Raw genomic sequence first — 25,037 nt, 5'->3', positions numbered from 1 at the left:
TAAAAATATCACAAGCAGCAAAACAATGAACAGGCATTCTTGTTTCTTCTTTATATTGGACAAGATTTTTGTCCATGCAGCTTCTGTGAAAAGTTTGAGAAAAGTTGTCAGTGACTGTAGGAAGTCTGTTCACAATAGACAGCTTATTTTTAAAAATGGCATCTTTCACTTAAATTTGTTGGACCTAACTGTCAAATTGTGGGAATTCCGATCACTGTCTTTGGTGCTAAATCCGCTTGTGACCTAGGCTATTTGCCTGTTTGTTTGTTTACCTTTCATGTGGCGAAGTCACTAACAGGCAATCCCACTGGGCACAGACATCAGTTCAACGTCTAGTTTTGATTTACATCTGGTTGAGTGGTCAACTAACATGAATTCAACATGAAATCAATAACAAAAATGACCATGTCATTGGATTTACGTTAAAAGTTGGGTGGAAAAGACGAAATGCCTTTATGTTGATTACTTTTTGCAAATCCAATTCGTTTTTTAGATTTGTTTGTTGTTGAATTGACGTGAAACAACGTTGATTCAAACAGTTTCTGCCCAGTGAGATGTCAACAGCGATGGTAGTCTAATCTAATTAGAATGTTTGAGCCATGTCCACTTGTCCATGGCTCGAACATACAGTACATTTTCGAAATGCGAATCCAATGTGTGTAGACAAATATTTCCAAACGTGATTGGCTACATGTTTGTTATAACTAAGCCTATTGTAGTGTTATTGTATACTATTTAATAAACTATATTCAAATGATAGGATTAACCTCCATGTCTCCTGCCGAAGAGCCCTTACGCCTACGTGTGCACACATTGCCTTATGCTCGTGGAACGAGAGATGCGATTTATGATATCATGCTTCTGACCCGATCCTATTTAGAAATATTGATTGTTTTTCATTTAATTTGATTAAAAAAACGAATTTATTAGCAAGATTTACTGTCCATGGGCTTATGGTGAGACCGTACATGGCTTGAATGCAATGCAATTTCACCTGCTATTTCTGGAGAAATGCAAATATGATGTGTAATATTGTTCCATGATGTTTGTAAAACATTTGCACCAGTATATGAATGGACATCCCCCCTTTCTCTTTATATTGGATCTTTATCCAGCTCATGTGAAAGGTTTGTATGTGTGTATACCCTCCATAGCCCGTTGCCTTGTCTATATTATATGACCACGGGGTGCAATTATGGTGCCTGGAACTGTATTTAGACACAGCCTATTTAAAACAAGTTGTTGTTTCGTTTTTATTTGGTTTGATCAGAATTGTAGGCCTTACCAATAGCCTAGTCAATGTAATCTTGCTTATTGACTATGTTTGGCATGTCCATATGCAGACTGCAATTTACAGTAGGCCTAGCCCCTATATCCGTGTGAATAGTATAGCCTATGTTTAACAATGTATTTCCATATTGAAACAATGCAATTAGAACAAGGTAGACAGCATACATATTGAAAACATTTAGCAAATATGTGGTAGGCTATTTAACGAACTAGGCCACAACGGACTAACATTCCAATTGGAGTTGATAACAACACAATAAATACACAACTTGAAGCAGCCACATAAATATATAAATACACAGCTATGAAGCATGTTCTGATTGGCCAGTGAGGTGTCTAGCCTCGACACACCCACAACTTTTTTATTCATCAAAACTTAGCACTTTTGCGCCACCGGCAGCTTCTGCGCCCATAATTCCGGTTGTGAAAATTACAAAAATATTTCTGACACCCCCTGAACCTATAACGCTACCACCAGCGCTAAGAATTACCATTGCGTTAGGTTTGTTAAAATAGAGCCCCTATGTCTCAGGTCATGCTGGTACTGTTTGTCCTGTTCTCTAATCTGTGTGGTGGCTGGAAATAAAAGAGGATAAAGGCTCCTAAATGAGGATTTAGCCAGATAGCTTCCTAGTTCTCTCCTCTATGATAAAGGCTGATTCTGAAATGGCACCCTGTTCCCTATATAGTGCACTACTTTTGACCAGGGTCTATAGGGCTCTGGTCAAAAGTCGTGCGCTATGTAGGGAATAGGTTGCCAGTTGGGATGTAGCCAAAGACAGAGCAGGAGGGGAAGTCATCTGATCGACATATCACTATGTGAATAATGTCCCTCTCTGGTTGGTTTTGGCAGCTGTGATGATTTAGAGAAAATAAGTGTCATTGTGTGTGTGTCAACGCGTGTATGTCAATGTATGTTTGTGTGTGTGTGATCATATAAGGACGAGTGTGATCTCTACGAGGGTTCCAATGCAGCTTAACAATAATAGCACAGTGGAGCCAACCGCCACTGTTTAGCAACTAGACCCTGACTGTCACCATGGCAACAACAGCTTGCCTAAGCATGGCAGATGTGTGTATTCTGTGTCAGCCTGTTTAGGGGGCAAATTAAAGCCTATTTCTGGGCCATCTGAGGGTGTATTTCGGGTCTTGAGTTCATGAGAGAATAGAATCGGATATTAATGTAACATTTCTGTCTGCGCCTCAGACAGAAACTAAAATGTCTGTTAACGTTTTGACAGCAGGAGCATGACTGACTGACTGACTGACAAATAGGTGTCCCCTCAGAATGCCAGTCTTAATATATCTGTTATTTTGCAGCAGGGAAGCCTGGAGCCCGTCTTTACAGATAGTAAAAGATCAAACAAGGTTTATTTGATAACAATATCCTTCCTGAGCTCGTCTCTAACTCTAAAAAGCGTATCTGTTTATGATCAACAGTATGCCCTCCCTGTGCACCCAGATAAAACAGAAGATGCAATGCAGAGTTCTCTCTCTCTCTCTGAGAATTCTTCTCTCTCGCTCTCTGATAATTATTTTCTCTCAATTCAATTTCAATTTCAATTTAAGGGGCTTAATTAGCAGAAAACATATTGCCAAAGCAAGTGAAATAGAAAATAAACAAAAGTGAAATAAACAATAACAAATGGAAGTTAAACATTTCTCTCTCTCTGAGAATTATTCTCTCTCTCTCTCTCATTCATTCTGAATGGAGGCTAATGACTGTTTCGTCCAAATGACACTATAGTGGACTGGAAATACGATGATATTGCTAAAATAGGCAAATAATTAGTAGGAAAAACTTTGCCCCTTATTATCTTGTCAAATTTACTTAAGAGAGATAGCAATGTTGCCATTAGCTAGCAAAGTTCGTAAAAAATAGCTAGTAATGCTAATGTTAGCTTCGGTACAATTCAGTGATGTCCGCTCAATCTTATCTAGCTAGCTAAAGTTGTACTGCATCTAAAGTCAATCTGGCGACATAACAAAGATGACAAAAGGTTTTCCTACTAATTATTTGGCTCCTTTTGAAAAGTCATCGTGTTTCAAAGCCACAGTAATGCACTTCAGACTAAATCTTCTTCAGCGCCCACTGAGAATGCATTGAGTAGAACGTTCAGTTGGGCATCAATCCTAAAACAAATGTTCAAAACAATATTGTAACGAAACGTGCAAACCCATGAAAACCTTTTAAGATTCCCTTCTCCTTTTCCGATTCTCTGTAATCAACCATACTGTTGTGTATGAGTCAAAACCATTTATTAGAGGTGTCATTAAGCTGCTGTTCTCTGGGCTGAACAGGTGGCTTGTGTTTCTGTCTGTTTGCAGTCCTGACAGAAAACTCTGCAGGCCGCTTGTAGTAAGTGACATGTTTTTATTTCCAATTTAGTATTATTCACAATGTCGATGTCATTATTAGGCGTAGTTGAAAGACAGTTGAAATGTGTTTCTTTGGGTGGAGGATTTTACATTGCTGGCCGATTTGGTTTCTCAGTAAAGCATGTTTTGTCTAATGTGACAGTCCCCTGCTGAGTGACATTTAGAGAGAGGAAGAAAGAGAGAAAGGAGGAAAGAGGGAGAGAGGGAAGGAGAGCGGGAGATTGGGAGGAGAGAGAGAGAAAAAAGGCAGAGATAGGAGAGAGAATGAGGCTTGGCTGGCCACTGGGAAAGGTGTTCTATTATTGGAAGCGTAGAACTAGAACTACCCCTGCACTATGACCTCGACCTTAAGCCCAATCCCAGTCATGTCATGGATGTGAGGAACACATTTATACAGTCCATATGAGTGATGGTTAAGGTCATGGAAACCTACACTGTAAAAAAGCCAACTTAACCAATGGCTTAATCAACGTTTATTATGTGATTTGAGTGGACTTCAAAAGGACAAGAATTTGAGCTAATGTGTAAAAGTTTGTTTACTCAAACTCTGCTCGAAATGAGCTGAATTTGAACCAGCTTCCTGAGTAAAATTACAAACATATGTTTGCTCTAAACCACGCCCATCATTATTATATTTCCCAGCATGTTCTATTGCAGGTTATGCAAATATGGTAGAATAATTTCTCAAGTTGAAGTGAATGTTCACTCAATTAAAGTTCAAAGTTGAGTGAACATACAATTCAACTCGAGAATGTATGTTGGTTCAGCTTTATGCCCAAATGTTGAGCAAACTCACAATCTTATTGCAGCTGGTTGCCTTACAATTGTAGTAGAATCAATATACAGTATATTTTTTACAGTGTGTTATATTGTTTAACCCTTTCTTTATTAACCTTTGAGCATTGTTTTGTAACTTGTAGCAATAATTATAAAGTATGTGGAATGTAGCTTATAGTTGAGAATGAGACAAATGATGATCATATTCCTAGACCAGACTAATGGGGGGTCAGTGAGTTGAAGCTGTGTAGATGATATGAACAACAAATTTGTTTCTTGTTGTTTGATGTTTTATTGAAACATTTTTATTTAACCTTTATTTAACTAGGCAAGTCAGTTAAGAACAAATTCTTATTTACAATGACTCCCTACCCCGGCAAAACCCGGACAACGCTGGGCTAATTGTGCGCCGCCCTATGGGACTCCCAATCACAGCCGGATGTGATACAGCCTGGATTCAAACCAGTAGTGTTGCCTTTTGCACTGAGATGCAGTGCCTTAGACCGCTGAGCAACTCGGGAGCCCACAGTGTAGCAGGCAGCTCCACACGCACGCGCACGCGCGCACACACACACACGCACGCGCGCACACACACACACACACACACACACACACACACACACACACACACACACACACACACACACACACACACACACACACACACACACACACACACACACACACGGACACACACACACACACACACACACACACACACACACACACACACACACACACACACACGGACACACACACACAGGGACACACACACACACACACAGGGACACACACACACACACACAGGGACACACACACACACACACACACACACACACACACACACACACACACACACACACACACACACACACACACACACACACACACACACACACACACACACACACACACACACACACACACACACACACACACACAGGGACACACACCAGAAGAGCGTTTTCATCAGAAGGACTAACGCTTCTCATCCTCAGAGAGCATGAATGACCTGCAGCTGAGAGAAAAGCACTACAAGGAGAATCTTTCATTCTGAGGAGCAATCCGCTAGAGAGAGACAGAGGGACAGAGAGAGAGAGCCATAGCAGAACAGTCTACCCCTGACCAATGCGTCGCAATCACAGCGGGACAAACAAATGAAGAACCGAAAGCCCAGGGGATCTCACCCCTTCTGAGCATCCCGCCTGTCAGCCACCCTGATAGCCCTCCTGACAACCCCCCCACACCCACCAAGGAAATACACAAGACACAGATTGTACTCCTTATGGACTAAAACAGGGAATATATACAAGAAAAAATGACTTTTTCCCAAACATAGGGTGTCCAAACACCCAGCGCACCCTAGACCTTCTGTCTGAGGACCAACTAGGGTCACCCAGCCACATAATTATACACACAGGCACAAAAAAACCTGAGAGCACAGCAGGAAAGGGTGGCCACAGCACTCAAGGGAGTGATTGAAAAAGCTTCTTCTACTTTCTCCAACGCACAAGTGGTTATCTCCACCCTGCTACCACGAAAATACTTCCACCCTGCTACCATACAGCGGGTAAACGCAAGTATTTCCCGTGACTGTGCCTCAAAACCAAATGTTTACCTGGCCCACAACTCCACCCTGGACTTGAACAGCCTTTACGACCAGGTCCACCTACACAAGGCAGCAGTGCCCATCTTCGCCCGGACCCTAAAGGACATCGCTCTCAAACGCAGCCCCAACACTTTACACAGGAGCAACAGATCAATAGACACCCCGCCCAGACCAGCTAGACACTCTCCCAGACCTGCGGAACCCCCTGGACCTACACATAGAGGACACACGCCGAGAGGACCTACATCCAGACCACAACACCACCAGCCACATCCACCCCCCCAAGTCAACCATGCCCACACCCCATTTAGGCCCCCTCAGATCAGACTTATGCCCCTCCTGCCCACCCCATGCCCCCCACTCCCGCAAAGAGGGCCTCAACTAGGAAGTCACACATACGCCCAGGCCGTGAGCGGGCAAACAGGCCCAACCCACACTCTTACACTAGTCCAAGCAATGGAATGTACCAGATGCTCAGCAGGCTCTGCTCACACTTACTGGCCTGAGGCCAAACCACACAACCAACAGCATTGGACACTTTATGGAACACAAAGCCTTCACTATCTCATCCTGGAATATTCAAGGCCTGAGGTCATCTTCCTTTGGCCTAAAGAGCAGGAACCTGGACTTCATCAAAGAAATCAGAAATACAGACATTGTCATCCTACAAGAAACATGGTATAGAGGAGACGGACCCACTGGTTACCCTCCAGGTTACAGGGAGCTGGTAGTTCCATCCACCAAACTACCAGATGTGAAACAGAGAAGGGACTCAGGGGGTATGCTAATTTGGTATAGAGAAGACCTAACTCACTCTATTAAATTAATAATTTAACATTTGGCTAGAAATTCAAAAGGAAGTGATCTTAACAGAGAAAAATGTCCTCCTGTGTGCTACCTATATCCCCCCACTAGAATCACCATACTTTAATGAAGACTGAATTCCCCCTCCAGGATGGAGAAGCTATAATTTCCAGGCCCAGGGACATGTACTAGTCTGTGGCGACCTAAATGCCAGAACCGGACAAGAACCTGACACCCTCAGCACACAGGGGGACAAACACCTGCCTGGAAGTGACAGCATTCCCTCCCCCATATGCCCGCCTAGGCACAACTATGACAACATAACCAACAAAAAACGGATTGGAACTCCAGCAGCTCTGTCGCACGCTGGGTATGTACATAGTCAATGTTAGGCTTCGAGGGGACTCCTATGGTAGGTACACCTATAGCTCAGCTCTTGGCAGTAGTACTGTAGACTACTTTATCACTGACCTCAACCCAGAGTCTCTCAGAGCATTCACAGTCAGCCCACTGACACCCCTATCATATCACAGCAAAATCACAGTCTACTTGAACAGAGCAATACTCAATCATGAGGCATCAAAGCCAAAGGAACTGAGTAATATTAAGAAATGCTATAGATGGAAGGAATGTAGTGTGGAAACCTACCAAAAAACAATTAGGCAACAACAAATTCAATTCCTTTTAGACAACTTCCTGGACAAAACATTCCACTGTAATAGTGAAGGTGTAAACTTGTCAGTAAAAAATCTTAACAGTATATTTGACCTCTCAGCTTCCCTATCAAATCGAGAAATTTCAAACAGAAAACCGAAGAAAATGAACAACAATGACAAATGGTTTGATGAAGAATGCAAAAACCTAAGAAAGAAATTGAGAAACCTGTCCAACCAAAAACATAGAGACCCAGAAAACCTGAGTCTACGCTTTCACTATGGTTAATCACTAAAACAATACAGAAATACACTATGGAAAAAGAAGGAACAGCACGTCAGAAATCAGCTCAATGTAATTGAAGAATCCATAGACTCTAACCACTTCTGGGAAAATTGGAAAACACTAAACAAACAAAAACACAAATAATTATCTATCCAAAATGGAGATGTATGGATGAACCACTTCTCCAATCTTTTTGGCTTTATAACAAAGAACAAAGAACAAACAGCAAAACATATACATGATCAAATACAAATCTTAGAATCAACTATTAAAGACTACCGGAACACACTGGATTCTCCAATTACCTTGAATGAACTACAGAACAAAATAGAAACCCTCCAACCAAAAAGGCCTGTGGGGTTGATGGTATCCTAATTTAAATGATAAAATATACAGACCACAAATTCCATTTGGCTACACTAAAACTCTTTAACATCATCCTTAGCTCTGGCATCTTCCCCAATATTTGGAACCAAGGACTGATCACCCCCAATCCACAAAAGTGGAGACCAATAACTACCGTGGGATATGCGTTGACAGGAACCTTGGGAAAATCCTCTGCATTATCATTGACAGCAGACTCGTACATTTCCTCAGGGAAAACAATATACTGAGGTAATGTCAAATTGGCTTTTTACCAAATTATTGTACGACAGACCACGTATTCACCCTGTACACCCTTATTGACAAACAAACAAACCAAAACCAAGGCAAAGTCTTATCATGCTTTGTTGATTTAAAAAAAGCCTTCGACTCAATTTAGCATGAGGGTCTGCTATACAAATTGATGGAAAGTGGTGTTGGGGGAAAACATACAACATTATAAAATCCATGTACACCAACAAGTGTTAAAATTGGCAAAACACACACATTTCTTCCCACAGGGCCGTGGGGTGAGACAAGGATGCAGCTTAAGCCCCACCCTCTTCAACATATATATCAACGAATTGGCGTGGGCACTAGAACAGTCGGCAGCACCCGGCCTCACCCTACTAGAATCTGAAGTCAAATGTCTACTGTTCGCTGATGATCTGGTGCTTCTGTCACCAACCAAGGAGGGTCTACAGCAGCACCTAGATCTTCTGCACAGATTCTGCCAGACCTGGGCCCTGACAGCAATTCTCAGTAAGACCAAAATAATGGTGTTCCAAAAAAGGCCCAGTCGCCAGGACCACAAATACAAATTCCATCTAGACACAGTTGCCCTAGAGCACACAAAAAACTATACATACCTTGGCCTAAACATCAGCGCCACAGGTAACTTCCACAAAGCTGTGAACGATCTGAGAGACAAGGCAAGAAGGGCCTTCTATGCCATCAAAAGGAACATAAAATTCGACATACCAATTAGGATCTAGCTAAAAATACTTAAATCAGTTATAGAACCCATTTCCCTTTATGGTTGTGAGGTCTGGGGTCCGCTCACCAACCAATAATTCACAAAATGGGACAAACACCAAATTGACACTCTGAATTCTGCAAAAATGCACAATTCTGCAAAAATATCCTCCGTGTACAACGTAAAACACCTAATAATGCATGAGCAGAATTAGACCCATACCCGCTAATTATCAAAATCCAGAAAAGAGATGTTAAATTCTACAACCACCTAAAAGGAAGCGATTCCCAAATCTTCCATAACAAAGCCATCACCTACAGAGAGATAATCCTGGAGATGAGTCCCCTAAACAAGCGGGTCCTTGGGCTCTCTTCACAAACAGACCCCACAGAGCCACAGGACAGCAACACAATTAGACCCAACCAAATCATGAGAAAACAAAAAGAGAATTACTTGACACATTGGAAATAATTAACTAAAAACTGAGCAAACTGGAATGCTATTTGGCTCTAAACAGAGAGTACACAGTGACAGAATATCTGACCACTGTGACTGACCCAAAATTAAGGAAAGCCTTCACTATGTACAGACTCAGTGAGCATAGCCTTGCTATTGAGAAAGGCCGCCGTAGGCAGACCTGGCTCTCAAGAGCCATGTGCACACTGCCCACAAAATGAGGGGGAAACTGAACTGCACTTCCTATCCTACTGCCAAATGTATGACCATATTAGAGAGACATATTTCCCTCAGATTATACAGATCCACAAAGCATTCGAACCCCCCCCGATTTTGATAAACTCCCATATCTACTGGATGAAATACCAGTGTGCTATCACAGCAGCAAGATTTGTGACCTGCTGCCACAAGAAAAGGGCAACCAGTGAAGAACAAACACCATTGTAAATACAACCCATATTTATGTTTATTTATTTTCCCTTTGTACTTTAACCATTTGCACATTGTTACAACACTGTACATTTCCATAATATAACATTTGTAATGTCTTTATTCTTTTGGAACTTCTGTGAGTATATTGTTAACTGTTAATTTGTTATTGTTTATTTAATTTTGTATGTTATCTTCTTAACTTGCTTTGGCAATGTTAACATAAGTTTCCCATGTCAAAAAAGCCCCTTGAATTGAATTGAATTGAGAGAGAGGGGGGGGGGGGTGAGAGAGCGTGACACTCTATAGCACTATTGCAAAGAGAAACATCCTTGGTGTCATTGGAAAGTAATGGGAGGGGAAACTCAGCGTTACCTGAAGAGAGATGGTAGATGATACAACTGAAATGGGTTGTTATCATCAAACCATCTATGTTCCATTCATCTCAGTACAAAGTCACCATAACAACACTCTCCTCTCCTCGATGAGTCAGGCAATACTGAGTTTACCATCCTCTCCTCTCCTCTCCTCTCCTCTCCTCTCCTCTCCTCTCCTCTCCTCTCCTCTCCTCTCCTCTCCTCTCCTCTCCTCTCCTCTCCTCTCCTCTCCTCTCCTCTCCTCTCCTCTCCTCTCCGAGTCAGGCAATACTGAGTTTACCATCCCTCTCCTCTCTTCTCCTCTCCTCTCCTCTCCGAGTCAGGCAATGCTGAGTTTACCATCTCGCTCTTATCCTGCTCTCCCCTCCCCTCTTCTCTCCTGTCCTCCTCCTCTTTTCTCCTGTCCTCCCCCCTCCTCTCCTGTTTCTCTCCTCTCCTCTCCTCTCCTCTCCTCTCCTCTCCTCTCCTCTCCTCTCCTCTCCTCTCCTCTCCTCTCCTCTCCTCTCCTCTCCTGCCCTCCCCTCTCCTGCCCTCCCTTCTCCTCTCCTCTTCTCTCCTGCCCTCCCCTCTTCTCTCCTGTCCTCCTCTCTCCTGTCCTCCCCTCTCCTCTCCTGTTCCTCTCCTCTCCTGCCTTCCACTCTCCTCTCCTGTTCCTGTTCCTGTTCCTCTCCTCTCCTGTTCCTCTCCTGCCCTTCCCTCTCCTGCCCTCCCTTCTCCTCTCCTCTCCTCTCCTGCCCTCCCCTCTCCTCTCCCGCCCTCTCCTCTCTTCTCCTGCCCTCTCCTCTCATCTCCTTTCCTGCCCTCTCCTCTCCCCTCCTGCCCTCTCCTCTCCTCTCCTCTCCTCTCCTCTCCTCTCCTCTCCTCTCCTCTCCTCTCCTCTCCTCTCCTCATCTCTTCTATCCTCTCCCCTAAATATCTGAAGCATGCCCATTTGACTCTTGCCTCTACAGGGTAGTAGTGCTGCTGGCATATGTAGTGGAGAGTGGAGTCCTCATTGGTGTCACACATAGTCGCCAGCTTCAGTGCCCTTTGGCAGTAGAGATAAGGCCAAGTGCCACCTGTGGCCTGTGATGCCAGTGGGATTGGAAAGTGTGTGTGTGTGTATATGTGCGTTCTTCTGTTTGTCCGTCCCTGCGTGCGTGTGTTTATGTGTGTACACGTGCAGACGTGCATGTGACTTTCAGCTCTCTAACTGCTCCTGGCCTTCCTCCCACCACAGTGCAAATAAACCCCTAGTGCCCAGCTAGCACCACCACTGTGTGTGTGTGTGTGTGTCAACCCTCCCCAGCCTGCTATTTTAGGTTGGTGGCAGCTGCCTGGACTGGTCTGTTGTCTTAGGGAAAACAATTCCATATGGGACACAATCCCTGGGTTGCCATCACTGTCTCCTCCTAGTTTTCAAACTGTATGAATAAACACATATAATTATCTCAATTCAAAGTTGTATCCTATAATACTGTATATGTTTGTTTTTATGCAAAGAAACAGTCTAAAGCTCTTCTTCATAGTATATTTTGCCTACTGATGCGGTAGCTGTGAATAGTAGCTGTGGTTCTTAGTATTTCTCACCTATATATAATATGTTGATGTCAGTCCTATTTTGTGGCATAACTCTCAGATCGACCCTACAAAGACACAGTCGGGCAGTGACTTGTTTTTCTGACACATTTAGATTTATAAACGCTGCGTTTCTGAAAAGACTGCACACACACAAAAATATTAAGATTGATCAATTTGGCGCACGCCATACAGTATTATAATTTCGCCGGAAAAACACAGAAAAATGATTAACCAAATAACGCTCTTATTTGCTGTATACTTAACAAAGTATTGTAATCAGGCCGAGACAGTATCTAAAGGAAAAAGCAATTGCGAACTTGATCAAATGTCTTTGGAGGTGTATCTGACCATTTTTCTGAAAGAAAAAAACAATTGCAAATTGTGTTGGACCTGTAAACAGATCATTTGAATTCAATAATGTTTTCATTTACTTTCCCCTGAACCTAAATATGCTGCACTGCCTGTGAATTCTGAAACATTGACTACACACTTCAATGCAAAAGATATACTGTCTGTTCACCTATTCAATTCTACTGTATATTATAAACTGCGCTCCCTTTCGGATGCATAGAGCAAAACTAGAAATTAGAATAGCCTATTTAATAGGCCCAATTAAATGAGAGATGCGCATGGTAATTTGTTTTATGGCTACTTTGGGAATATGAACTCATCATGGCCATAAAAGATGAGGAATTTATTCTGCAATGGTTATTATATATTATATTATGATATACAGTGGATTCGGAAAGTTTTCGGACCCTTTGACAATTTCCACATTTTGTTACGTCACAGCCTTATTCTAAAATGGATTAAATCGTTTTTTCCCCTCATCAATCTACACACAATACCCCATTACAACAAAATAAAAACAAGCTTTTAGATATTTTTGCAAATGTAAACAAAAAAAACAAAAATATCACATATACTGTACATATGTATTCCGACCCTTTATGTAGTACTTTGTTGAAGCACCTTTGGCGGCGATTACAGCCTCGAGAGTTCTTGGGTATGACGCTACAAGCTTGGCACACCTGTATTTGGGGAGTTTCTCCCATTCTTCTCTGCAGATCCTCTCAAGCCCTGTCACAATGCGATGATGAAACTTTGACCCTACTCTGACAGACTGACACATTCTAACAGACAGCACCGCCAGCTAGCTTCTTCCCTCTCCAGTCTTCTATCTTGACTGCATCCCAAATGGCACCCTATTGCTTTACATTGCACTCCTTTTGACCAGGACCCATAGAGGTCTGGTCAAAAGTAGTACACCATATAGGGAATAGAATGCTAATATGATTCCATTTGGGACGCAGTCCAGTCATAGAGAACTCTCTTCTACAGTGGAACTAAAGTAATACAATTTCAGTTTGGTAACAAACCTTATTCCAAGATACAACAATCCCCTATAAAGCACAAATATACTGTATACAACTGTATGTGCAAAGATATAAAGATATACTGTACACTAAGCACAAAGATGCAGTGCATTCGGAAAGTATTCAGAACTCTTGACTTTTTCCACATTTTGTTATGTTACAGCCTTATTGTAAAATTGATTAAATTGTTTTTCCCCATCATCAATCTACACACCATACCCCATAATGTCAACGCAAAAACAGGTTTTTAGAAATGTTTGCAATTGTATTAAAAATAAACTGAAATATCACATTTACATAGTATTCAGACTCTTTACTTAATACTTTGTTGAAGCACCTTTGTCAGCGATTACAGCCTCGAGTCTTCTTGGGTATGACGGTACAAGCTTGGCACACCTGTATTTGGAGAGTTTCTCCCATTCTTCTCTGCAGATCCTCTCAAGCTCTTTCAGGTTGGATGGGGAGCGTCACTGCATAGCTATTTTCAGGTCTCTCCAGAGATGTTCGATCGGGTTCAAGTCCGAGCTGTGGCTGGGCCAGTCAAGGACATTCAAAGACTTGTCCTGAAGCCACTCCTGCGTTGTCTTGGCTGTGTGCTTAGGGTCGTTGTCCTGTTGGAAGGTGAACCTTCACCCCAGTCTGAGGCCCTGGGCGCTCTGGAGCAGGTTTTCATCAAGGATCTCTCTGTACTTTGCTCCTTTCATCTTTCTCTCGATGCGGACTAGTCTCCCAGTCCCTGCCGCTGAAAAACATCAACACAGCATGATGCTGCCACCACCATGCTTAACTGTAGGGATGGTGCCAGTCAAGGGGTGTGAATACTTTCTGAATGCACTGTACTGTACAGTGAGCTCCAAAAGTATTGGGAAAATGACACATTTTTAGTTGTTATGGCTCCATCACTTTGGATTAGAAAATATACAATGACTATAAGGTTAAAGTGCAGACCGTCCACTTTTATTTGAGGGTATTTGCATCCGTATCGGGTGAATTGTTTAGAAATTTCTGCACTTTTTGTACGTAGTCCCTCCATTTTAGTGGACCAAAAGTATTGAAAGTAGTCAAAAGTTTATTAAAGTAGTGTATTATTAAAGTAGTCAAAAATTTAGTATTTGGTCCCATATTCCTAGCATGCAATGATTAAATCAAACGTCTGACTCTACAAACTTTTTGGATGCATTTGCTGTTGGTTTTGGTTGTGTTTCAGTTTATGTTGTGCCCAATATAAATGATTGGTAAATAATGTATTGTGATATTTTGGAGTCACTTTTATTGTAAAAAATAACATGTTTCTAAACACTTCTACACTAATGTGGATGCTACCATGATTACTAAAAATCGTGTTTAATGATGAGTGAGAAACAGATGCACAAATATCATCTCCCCTGTTATTGTAATGGTGAGAAGTTAGTGTGTCTTGGGGGTCTGATATTTGTAACATTTCTAACTCATTATTATTCACAATTCATTCCGGACTATCCGTAATGGTAACATCCACATGAATGTAGAATTGTTTAGAAACATATTCTACTCTCATTTACAATAAAAGTGACACAATACATTATTTACCATTCATTTCTATTGGGCACAAAATAATTTAAAACGTAACCAAAACAAACAGCAAATGCATCCAACAAGTTTGTAGAGTCATAACCTTGATGTAATCATTGCGTGCTATGGATTTGAGACTAAATACTAAACTTTTTGGGATTAAATAATACACTTTCTACTACTTTAATACACATATAAGTGAATTTGTCCTGTAAAATGGGGGGACTATTTACAAAAAGTGCCGTAATTTCTAAACGATTCACCCGATGTGGATGAAAATACCTTCAAATAAAAAGCTGACAGTCTGCACTTTAACCTCCTAGTCAGTGTATCATTTGAAATCGAAAATTGTCTACGTCTATCAATCCAGTACCTTAGGGGTAAGGTGACTAGGATAGGATAAAGTAATCCTTCTAACCCCCCCCTCCCCCTTAAAAGAGTTAGATGCACTATTGTAAAGTGGTTGTTCCACTGGATATCATAAGGTGAATGCACCAATTTGTAAGTCGCTCTGGATAAGAGCGTCTGCTAAATGACTTAAATGTAAATGTAAATGTAAATGAAAGCGCTGGAGTACAGAACCAAAAAAACTAAATATTTGTCACTGTCCCAATACGTTTTTTTATCCAACTGTATTATGTCATATGTATTATGTTTATAAATTAAATATTCTCTACTCGAGAAATTTGACATTAGAGTATTCAGACGTGGCCTACGAACGTCAATGGAAAAGGTGAACCGCCTGTTGTACCGTTAAACTTCGGATCAGATCCCATGGAGCCAAATAGTTGAACAGTTTATGTATTTACTACTGTGAAGTGGGTCCAATTAAATGACTGATGGGATTAATGGTAGCCTAGCCAAACTTGTTGTAGGCTTATAGGCTATTTTACCAGTATGAAACCATCACAGTCAGAAAATGAATTTATTCTTCAATAATCATGAAAATTAAATAAATAATAGGAAAGATATGCCTTCTAAGCATTGTTGAATGCTAAAATAAAATGTAACAATTTAATGCTGTTCTCACTAATGGTAAATTATTGTTATTATATTTAACTAAATGTTCCTTTGTTATGAATTAGAGTGTCATCATATATTCCTGCACAAGGCTACTAGGCTACTTTTGCCTTCTTGCAATGCAATAATTCAACCACTAGAAAGTGTGATTACACGTGGTCTAAAGTTTGCGGGAGTATAAGAACAAACTCACTTCAACTTCAGTTTTTATAAATGCCAAGGGCATTTTGGGTCATATTATGTGCGTACGCAAAAAAACACACACACACACACACACACACACACACACACACACACACACACACACACACACACACACACACACACACACACACACACACACACACACACACACACACACACACACACACACACACACACACAACGTGTAATAGTAGGTGTTAACAGGCAAGGTGGCTTCCTGATTCAGCAGCTGTCATCCTCCTTCTAACGCATCGCCACTTTACACCAAACTGATGAGCTTTTCCCAAAGCAAGTCTGAATTGAATTAACACTGCGACCACTTTAAGATTATGAATAACTTTAGAGGAGAGAGAGAGTCTGTGTGTGTTTGTACCAGTGTTAATATACACTATGTTGTGTCAATATTCCATCTAGGGTACATAACTGTCTTAGCTCTGTCAAGGTTCTCTCAGCCTATTTGGTTAATTGCAATCAAGCTAAAAACTTCCTTTAGAATAAGTACTTCTATTGAGTATGATATATGAACTGATATAGGCTATTTAAGTTAAAGCTGTTTTATATCTTGAAGTCTTTAATTCTGAGATGCTTAATCTCTCAGACTGATAGTAGTGTGATGTATTAGAACATTATACTTCATCTCAACAGAATAGGGTGCCATTTGGGACACAGTCCTAGTCAGCTCCCTCACTGTACACTGTGTGACACTGCGTGACCTTAGCCAAACAAAGTGTATTGTGTTTCAGGCTCTGAGTAGTTACAGTATTACACCACCACATGAAATACAACCTGAACAGTTCAAGATATCAGCCAAAGCTTTGATTGAGCGTCCAATTTCTAAGTGCTTCAAGGTTTCTGCATCACTTACTGTAAGTTAAGGGCAATCTGTCAAAATGACACACAAAATGTATTCAATGCCAAAGAATGAATAGGTTGGTTTTGTTGAATACATTTGGACAGAGTCCAGTCAAGTAATGCTTTAAGGTTCTGGTTGAGGTGTTTCATTCAGGCTGCATTTACCTGAAAAAGCATCAACTGTTATCCTTTTTGTTGGAAATGTATGTTAACCTTTTACTGTACTGGGCTAAATCAGGGTCACACAGAGTGTTTCTTGGTAGTCTTAAACAAATCTCCTTTGAAACAAAGGTATACACCTCACACACATGATTATGGGCTTAAAAATAAGACACCTGTACCATGTCAGATATAGAGTTGAAATGTATAACATTTTGAGTTTGCATCCCAATATTACACTTTATATACATCACAGAAGATATAACAAAACTGATTGATATAGAAACACCAGATTGTCGTTTATTTTTTGATATTTTTTATAATGTTTAATAAAAATATTTATAACATTTCACACTAAAGGGTGATTTAGTCTTTTGACTGCAGCAAAGGGTGTACCATTGATGCTATGGTAACATCGCAAAACCTTTAGAAAACATTAAACCAGTCATTGCCTTTGGCCATTAAGGCCCTCCGGGATAGCTAGTTACCCTTAGGCTAGCAGCTAGCTTTATACTCCAAAGCACAGCAGAGATGCTGGTAACCGTTTCCCCTGTTGCGTTGAATGCCTGGCACTCGACTGGAAAAATAGGCCGAAGGGTCAGTCTCATATGGCCTACTTGTCATTTTGACATCCTGTTGAATCCTGTTGAACTGCTGACTGCTCATAACATGCAGATGATTGTTGACACATCAACCAGGATTAACTGGCAGGGCAATTTGGGACTGTTGTTGTTTTCGTAATCAGTGGCTGTATTGGAGGGGGAGTGGTTTCACCTCTCCTAGGCAATCAGCAATTAGTACAGGGAGGTGTGCTCTTCACCTCTGCTAGGCAATTATCAATTAGAGTTAGTACTTCAGTCTCCCCTGGTTTCTCAGTGGCAGCTGTAAGCAGTGGTGGTGTCAGTCTTGTCAGCACAACTAAGCCCGTCGCCGAAACAAAGCCAGTTCTGCAGAGTTCTTTGAAGAAGGCTCCACACCACTCTCTCACCTAGTTATTTTCTGATCTTATTTGCTCTTTTGTAGCTTTGACAACTGTGTGTGTGAATTCTTTTCTCTCTTGATATTTTGGGTGGTGCATTGGGTCCGTTTTGGCTGGGTTGGAAGTAGAGGTCGACCGATTAGGATTTTTCAACTCCGATACCGATTATTGGAGGACCAAAAATAGCAGATGCCGATTTATATATATATATATATATATATATATATATATATATATATACCTTCATTGTTAGTATTACTGTATTATAACAATGTAATAATGGGTTTGATTTTAACGGTGTAGAATTAGGGTATTTAGACAGCCGTTTCTACTGTAGTAGGACACACGGTCTGAATGCTGTGGCTGAAACATGCAGCTAATTCTGACCTTCATTTGTACATACTTATGTCAATGATGAAATCACATGTTCAATGTAATAATGGGTTTGATTTTTTGGGTTATATATATATATATGTAATAATGCCAGTTACAACAATACTGAATGAACACTTATTGTAACTTAAGATAATACATCAATAAAATCAATTTAGTCTCAAATAAATAATGAAACATGTTCAATTTGGTTTAAATAATGCAAAAACAAAGTGTTGGAGAAGAAAGTAAAAGTGCAATATGTGCCATGTAAAAAAGCTAATGTTTAAGTTCCTTGCTCAGAAGATGAGAACATATGAAAGCTGGTGGTTCCTTTTAACATGAGTCTTCAATATTCCCAGGTAAGAAGTTTTAGGTTGTAGATATTATAGGACTATTTCTCTCTATACCATTTGTATTTCATATACCTTTGACTATTGGATGTTCTAATAGGTACTTTAGTATTGCCAGCCTAATCTTGGGAGTTGATAGGCTTGAAGTCATAAACAGCGCAATGCTTGAAGCACAGCGAAGAGCTGCTGGCAAATGCAGGAAAGTGCTGTTTGAATGAATGCTTACGAGCCTGCTGCTGCCTACCACCGCTCAGTCAGACTGCTCTATCAAATCATAGACTTCATTATATTATAATAACACACAGAAATACGAGCCTTAGGTCATTAATATGGTCAAATCCAGAAACTATCATTTCGAAAACAAAACGTTTATTCTTTCAGTGAAATATGGAACCGTTCCGTATTTTATCTAACGGGTGGCATCCCTAAGTCTAAATATTGCTGTTACATTGCACAACCTTCAATGTTATGTCATAATTATATAAAATTCTGGCAAATTAATTACGGTCTTTGTTAAGAAGAAATGGTCTTCACACAGTTCGCAACGAGCCAGGCAGCCCAAACTGCTGCATATACCCTGACTCTGCTTGCACATAACGCAATAGAAGTGACACAATTTCCCCAGTTAAAAGAAATTCATGTTAGCATTCATGTTAAATTCATGTTAAATTAATGTTAGCAGGGAATATGCAGGTTTAAAAATATAAACTTGTGTATTGATTTTAAGAAAGGCATTGATGTTTATGGTTAGGTACACATTGGTGCAACGACAGTGCTTTTTTCACGAATGTGCTTGTTATATCACCCGTTTGGCGAAGTAGGCTGTGATTCAATGATAAATTAACAGATACCGCATCGATTATATGCAACACAGGACAAGCTAGATTAACTAGTAACTAGTGTTAAGATTGATTGTTTTTATAAGATAAGTTTAATGCTAGCTAGCATCTTACCTTGGCTCCTTGCTGCACTCGCATAACAGGTAGTCAGCCTGCCACGCAGTCTCCTCGTGGAGTGCAATGTAATCAGCCATAATCGGTGTCCAAAAATTTCAATTACCGATTGTTATGAAAACTTGAAATCGGCCCTAATTAATAGGCCTTTCCGATTAATCGGTCGACCTCTAGTTGGAAGGGAACGGTGGCTTGGGAGGTTTTTCGGGGGGGGGGGGGGTGTCTTAGATGGTTGAGGGGTAACTCTCAAGGGGAACTGTGGAGGGATCTTGGATGGTTAAGAGCTTGGGCCGGTGGCCTAGAGGTCGCTGTTTCGGGTCCCTGATTCGACTGGGTGGGGGATCTGTTCTTGTACCCTTGGGTGGGGCGTTTGACCTTGGTTGCTCTGAGTTGCTCTGGATGGGAGTGTCTGCTAGGTGACTGAATGTAATCTAAATGTTGAGCGGCTTCACTGCAGGTAGATTGTATCTTTTAAAATTCAATAATACATTTTTTAAACATTTTTTTTTATACCTGTTCACTCCTCTCCCTGTAGGCTTTACAGACCCCCCCACCTCTTGGGAGCTACTCTTATAATTTAGTGTACCCTGCGTGCGCAAACCATGTGGAATTCCGGGTCTCTGACAGCATTTGGAACTGCCGATCTGCAGTCAAGAACGCAGAGTTCATCTCAGCCTATGCTGCCCTTCAGTCCCTTGACTTTTTGGCTCTGACGGAGACATGGATCACCCCAGAGAACACTTCTATCTGCTCTCTCTTCATGTGACTACTTCTCTCATAGTCCAAGAATATCTGGTCTGTGGCACGGTGGTGGCACAGGATATTCTCTCTCACCTGTCGTCTCCTCATTTGAATTCCATACTGTCACTTGTCCACTCAAGCTTAACATTGTCATCTATTGCCCACCAGGTGCCCTTGGAGAGTTCCTCAATGAGCTTGACACTTTAAGCTAATTTCCTGACAATGGCTCACCACTCTTCGTACTTGGCGACTTCAACCTCCCGATGTCTGTCTTCGATTAACTTCTTTCCAACTCTTTCCCCTCCTTGTCTCTTTTGACCTCACCCTTTCCCAATCCCCTCCAACTAAGAAGGCAGGGAAAACGCTTGACCTCATCTTTACTAGAGGATGTTCTCCTACTAATCTCACTGCAACCCCACTCCAGGTCTCTGATCACTACTTTGTCTCCCTTTCCTCCAACCCTAGCCACTCATGCCCTACCCAGATGGTCATCTGCCATTGCAATCTTCATTCTCTCTGTCTCTCTCACCCCTACTCTATCCTCTCTCCCTTCTGCTAAATCATTCTTCCTCCTGCCCTGATTTAGCCTCTTTTTGACCCTACACTCCTCCCTTTCCACATCCTATGACTCGCACTGTCCCCTTTCCTCCTAGCTGGCTCGGCCCTCCCTTCATGCTCTGGCTGAGGGACTTCATTGCGAGCATTCAGAACAGGGCTGCAGGTAGCTGAGTGAAAATGGAGGAAAACTAAACTTCTGGAGAACCTATCAGCCTTTCACTCCCTCTCTACCTTCTTCAGAAGGTTGACGACATCCACTCCAAATCATTCACTTAGCCTATTGAGCCCACTTGTCCCAGTCACACAGAACTACCCTACGCTTTGACCTCTTTCTCCCCTCTCTCCATATGAAAACCTGCGACTAGTGAGGTCTGGCCGCTTTCAACCTGCCCGCTCGACCCCATCCCGCCTTCCCTTCTCCAGACCATCTCCCTAGACTTTCTCCCATTCCTCACCTCCATCAACTGACCACTGGCTGCATCCCCTCTGATTTCAAAATGGCTTAAGTCGCTCCCCTCCTCAAAAAACCAACACTAGACTCATCTGACGTCAAACTATAAACCTGTGTTCCCTTTCTTTCCAAAACACTTGAGCGTGCTATCTCTGATCAACTCTCTTGTTATCTCTCTCAGAATGACCCTAAACAGTCAGGCTTCAAGACGGGTCACTCAACCGAGACTGCTCTTCTGTGTCACGGACACTCTCTACACTGCCAAAGCAGACTCTCTCTCATCTGTTCTCATCCTCCTAGATCTATCCGCTACCTTCGACACTGTGAACCATCATATCCTCCTTTCCACCATCTCCTCCTTTCCACCATATCAAGGCTGGGCGTCTTAGGCTCTGTACACTTTTGGATTGCATCCTACCTGGCAGGCCGCTCCTACGATCTGTGTCTGCACCACCTACTCTCACTACTGGTGTCCCCCAGGGCTCAGTTTTAGGCCCTCTCCACTTCGCTATACACCAAGTCACTCGGCTCCGTCATATCTGCGCATGGTCTCTCCTATCATTCCTATGCGGATGACACAACTAACACCCCCTTCTGACACCCAGATGGTGACACACATTTCTGCATGCCTGGCAGATATCCCCGCTTGGGTGGCGGCCCATCACCTCAATCTGGACAAGACGGCGCTGCTCTTCCTCCTGGGGAAGGCCTGCCCGCTCAAAGACCTCCGTAACGGTTGACAGCTCCACAGTGTCACCATCCCAGAGTGCAAAGAACCTTGGTGTGACCCTTTACAACACCATGTCGTTCTCTGCAATCAAAGCAGTGACTCACTCCTGCAGGTTCATGCTCTGCAACATCCGGAGTGTACGACCCTACCTCTCACAGCAAGCGGCACAGGTCCTAATCATGACACTTGTCATCTCCTGTTTGAACTACTGCAAATCGCTGTTGGCTGGGCTCTGCTTGTGCCATCAAACCTCTGCGACTTATCCAGAATGCTGCATCTCGCTTGGTTTTCAACCTTCCCATTTCACCCTGCTCCTCCGCACACTCCACTGGTTTCCAGTCGAGGCTCGCATCCACTACAAGACCATGGTACTTACCTACGGAGCAGCAAGAGGAACTGCCCCTCCCTACCTTCAGGCTAAGCTCAAACCCTACACTCAACCAGAGCACTCCGTTCTGCCACCTCTGGTCTCCTGGCCCTCCGACCCCTTACATGAGGGCAGCTCTCGCTCAGCCCAGTCCAAGCTCTTCTCTGTCCTGGCACCCCAATGGTGGAACCAGGTTCCCCCTAGGACAGCAGAGCTGGGCAGGGCAGGGACTGGGCAGGGACGGGCAGGGACTCTATCTGACACAGTACAGGTGTCTTTTTATTTTATTTTTTTAAAGCCCATAACCATGTGTGAGGTGTATGATTTTGTTTCAAAGTAGAATTGTTTAAAGACTACCAAGATCACAGTCTACTGCAGTAATATGTTTTAAGATTAATGCGCTAACTCTAAGTGGCTCTGGAAAAGTGTGCTAAATGTAAATACAAATAGTATTATATATCTCTTTGTGGGTCTTACTTGTGTGTGTGTGTGTCTCTCAGGCCAAACTGCTTTCCTCTGGAGTGTTCGATTTCGTTGTTCCCTTTAATCAGTGGCTCATGTAGCCAGGACTTAAGAGCTGTTCCTGTTTGCTTGGTCGACTCTCCTTGCGTCCCAAATGGCACCCTATTCCCTACAGAGTGCACTACTTCTGATCAGAGCCTTATGGTCCCTGGTCACCAGTAGTGCACTGTATGGGGAATAGGGTGCCTTTTTGAATGCATCAGGGTTTAATAGCTGTTCCTGGTAGTCTCTATGGACTCTGCATCTGCCACACAAACCCCCATCAGGGCTCTACAGAACAGGAAGGCCAGCAGGATGTTGGAGTCACATGAATAACTATTTAGACTGTCATTTCCCTGTGTTTGGTTAGTACTTTACCCACCAAGCTGGACTGTAATTTGGGAACCAGCTGTCGGGAAATGTAGATTCTACTTTGTCTCAAAAAAAAAAAAAAGTCAGCTTGTGAATTTCAAGATGTTGTAAATGTGTTAGGGCTATTCAGTCTTGGTTATGGACTATCAAAAAAGGTGTGAATATGACTCTTAACTGGATGTGTTCAAGTTTTGGGATTTACAGTACAGCAACTTTGTCTTGTATTTTAGAGCTCGCATTATAAAGCTTCTGACATAACAGAACAGACACGAACTGGTCGGTCTCTTATCTGTTTATTCATTCCTACTTCTCTGTATTGTGTTGCTGCTGTAGCCGTGACAGTCATCATAGAGCTATTCAAATATTTGAAAGGTAGTTGTGTTTGTATAATCTCATAAAGGAAATGCTGTACATTAATTAATATTATATACTTACCAATATCTCATGTAACTCCTGACTATTTTATTTTAGAGACTTTGTTCTGCAACTGATACTTTGTTCTGTGGAATGGCTTTAAATAAATATTAGTGTTTCCAAATTTTGGTTCAGAATTTGTGCCAACTTGTCCCTAGTGTCAATCTGTGAGATTCCGATAACATTTTGGCTTTATATTCCTAAAGGCAACAAGCAAAAACACACACGATATAGGGCAGATGTTGTGCTTGTTAAAGCTGATCAGACAAAATATTTGACCATGGAGGGGGCTGGGTCATAAACACCACACAGAAGAAAAATGAGCAAATCAGCTGCGTCTCTTTTTTCCACCCTGGTTCCATGCAGCGCCTTCTGTTGACTGAGTAACTCCCAATGACGTCACTGAGGGAGCCTGGTCTCTGTGTGTGTGCGCATGCATCCTCCTTAGTTTAGCATCCTTTCTGTAAACAGCAGCTCAAGGCATGGATGATTAGCAATTAGCCATGTCTCTACAGCCAGGCATCATGTCTCCTATAGCAGATAAATGCATTAACACGCTTTTAATCAAATGTATTTATCAAGCTTTACATTTTTTTTTTTTACAACAGCCCATAAAGCCTTTTTTTTATGCATGCTTTTGTCTTTGGTACCTCCCAAATAGCACCCGTTCCTTATAGTGCACTACTTTTGACCAGGGCCCGTAAGGCTCTGGTCAAATGTAGTGTACTCGATATGGGATGCTGTTTTGGGATGTAGTTATTGACTCCCATAATTACCAAATGTATGACCCTCACATGTTGCTGCTGGGTTTATTATACCATTAAAGTTGACTATCAAAAGTTATAAGAACATATTTGGAATCATAAATTGGAAACGCATCAAATATTTCAATGTGGACATTTGTCTGATGTTATTTCCTTATGCAAGATAATAGGGTATTCTCTGTAGAATTAAAGGCCACATTTTTTTTAAAGGCATTGAATATTGAAGCTATGATTCTGTAAACATTAAAATACAGTACGAAGAGGATGAGGCAACAGCGCCATGGAATAAAAACACAGACAGACAGAATAATTAATTGACAACATAAGAGAGAAATCCTCTTTCCTCAGCGAGAGATTTTAC

General features: G+C 41.9%; 1 protein-coding gene across 1 annotated transcript in view; it reads left to right on the top strand.

Moving 5' to 3' along the window:
• LOC139571246 (calcium-activated potassium channel subunit alpha-1a-like) overlaps positions 1–25,037 on the top strand; it is a 221,506-nt gene that overhangs the window by 52,797 nt on the left and 143,672 nt on the right. The gene's annotated exons all lie outside the window — the stretch shown is intronic.

This window comes from Salvelinus alpinus, chromosome 3 (genome assembly GCF_045679555.1).
Source record: "Salvelinus alpinus chromosome 3, SLU_Salpinus.1, whole genome shotgun sequence".
Classification (NCBI taxonomy): Eukaryota; Metazoa; Chordata; class Actinopteri; order Salmoniformes; family Salmonidae; genus Salvelinus; species Salvelinus alpinus.
The sequence above is the reverse complement of the archived record's forward strand: the minus strand, read 5'-3'. Positions and strand labels throughout refer to the sequence as shown.